Source organism: Salvelinus alpinus, chromosome 20 (genome assembly GCF_045679555.1).
Source record: "Salvelinus alpinus chromosome 20, SLU_Salpinus.1, whole genome shotgun sequence".
NCBI lineage: Eukaryota > Metazoa > Chordata > Actinopteri > Salmoniformes > Salmonidae > Salvelinus > Salvelinus alpinus.
The window spans coordinates 5,658,259-5,660,758 of NC_092105.1; positions in this window are offsets into that span (position 1 = coordinate 5,658,259).

Genomic DNA, 2,500 nt, shown 5'->3' on the forward strand with positions numbered 1-2,500 from the left:
AAATTGAGTCAAAGGCTTTTTTGAAATCAACAAAGCATGAGAAGACTTTGCCTTTGTTTTGGTTTGTTTGGTTGTCAATTAGGGTGTGTAGGGTGAATACATGGTCTGTTGTACGGTAATTTGGTAAAAAGCCAATTTGACATTTGCTCAGTACATTGTTTTCATTGAGGAAATGTACGAGTCTGCTGTTAATGATAATGCAGAGTATTTTCCCAAGGTTACTGTTGACGCATATTCCACGGTAGTTATTGGGGTCAAATTTGTCTCCACTTTTGTGGATTGGGGTGATCAGTCCTTGGTTCCAAATATTGGGGAAGATGCCAGAGCTAAGGACGATGTTAAAGAGTTTTAGTATAGCCAATTGGAATTTGTTGTCTGTATATTTGATCATTTCATTAAGGATACCATCAACACCACAGGCCTTCTCCTTTTGGGTTGGAGGGTTTTTATTTTGTCCTGTAACTCATTCAAGGTAATTGGAGAATCCAATGGGTTCTGGTAGTCTTTAATAGTTGATTCTAGGATTTGTATTTGATCATGTATATGTTTTTGTTCTTTATTCTTTGTTATAGAGCCAAAAAGATTGGAGAAGTGGTTTACCCATACATCTCCATTTTGGATAGATAATTCTTCGTGTTGTTGTTTGTTTAGTGTTTTCCAATTTTCCCAGAATTGGTTAGAGTCTATGGAGTCTTCGATTACATTGAGCTGATTTCTGACGTGCTGTTCCTTCTTTTTCCGTAGTGTATTTCTGTATTGTTTTAGTGATTCGCCATAGTGAAGGCGTAGACTCAGGTTTTCCGGGTCTCTATGTTTTTGGTTGGACAGGTTCCTCAATTTATTTCTTAGATTTTTGCATTCTTTATCAAACCATTTGTCATTGTTGTTCATTTTCTTCGGTTTTACTATTTGAAGATTTCTAGATTTGATAGGGAAGCTGAGAGGTCAAATATACTGTTAAGATTTTCTACTGCCAAGTTTACACCTTCACTATTGCAGTGGAACATTTTACCCAGGAAGTTGTCTAAAAGGGATTGAATTTGCTGTTGCCTAATTTGTTTTCTCGGTAGGTTTCCAAACTGCATTCCTTCCATCTATAGCATTTCTTAATGTTACTCAGTTCCTTTGGCTTTGATGCCTCTTATGATTGAGTATTGCTCTGTTCAAGTAGACTGTGATTTTGCTGTGGTCTGATAGGGGTGTCAGTGGGCTGACTGTGAACGCTCTGAGAGACTCTGGGTTGAGGTCAGTGATAAGTAGTAGTCTACAGTGCTACTGCCAAGAGATGAGCTATAGGTGAACCTACCATAGGAGTCCCCCTCGAAGCCTACCATTGACTATGTACATACCCAGCGTGCGACAGAGCTGCAGGAGTTGTGACCCGTTTTTGTTGGTTATGTTGTCATAGTTGTGCCTAGGGGGGCATATGGGGGAGGGAATGCTGTCACCTGCAGGCAGGTGTTTGTCCCCCTGTGTGCTGAGGGTGTCAGGTTCTTGTCCAGTTCTGGCATTTAGGTCGCCACAGACTAATACATGTCCCTGGGCCTGGAAATGATTGATTTCCCCCTCCAGGATGGAGAAGCTGTCTTTATTAAAGTATGGGGATTCTAGTGGGGGGATATAGGTAGCACACAGGAGGACATTTTTCTCTGTTAAGATAATTTCCTTTTGAATTTCTAGCCAAATGTAAAATGTTCCTGTTTTGATTAATTTAATGGAGTGAGTTAGGTCTGCTCTATACCAAATTAGCATTCCCCCTGAGTCCCTTCCCTGTTTCACACCTGGTAGTTTGGTGGATGGGACTACCAGCTCTCTGTAACCTAGAGGGCAACCAGTGGGTCCGTCTCCGCTATACCATGTTTCTTGCAGGATGACAATGTCTGCATTACCGATTTCTTTGGTGAAGTCCGTGTTCCTGCTCTTTAGGCCAAAGGCAGATGACCTCAGGTCTCTCTCTCTCTATCTCTCTCTCTCTCTCTCCCTCTCTCTCTCTCTCTCTCTCTCTCTCTCTCTCTCTCTCTCTCTCTCTCTCTCTCTCTCTCTCTCTCTCTCTCTCTCTCTCTCTCTCTCTCTCTCTCTCTCTCTCTCTCTCTCTCTCTCTCTCTCTCTCTCTCTCACTCTCTCTCTCTCTCTCTCTCTCTCTCTCTCTCTCTCTCTCTCTCTCTCTCTCTCTCTCTCTCTCTCTCTCTCTCTCTCTCTCTCTCTCAAATTCAAATTCAAGCTGCTTTATTGGCATGAAAAACATTGTGTCAATATTGCCAAAGCAACAATGTATACAATATACATTGTAATACAATTAAAACAATGACAAATAATAATATAGAATGGCAGTAAATAATAATACAAAATTAAATATAAAAATAGTAACAATAAAATGGTAACAGTCAATAGTCGAATGTTATGTATGGTGTAATGCACCACTACCACCACCACCATCATTAAACTGCTATCATTACCATTACCACCCATACCATTACTATTTGGAATGATAAACAACAAT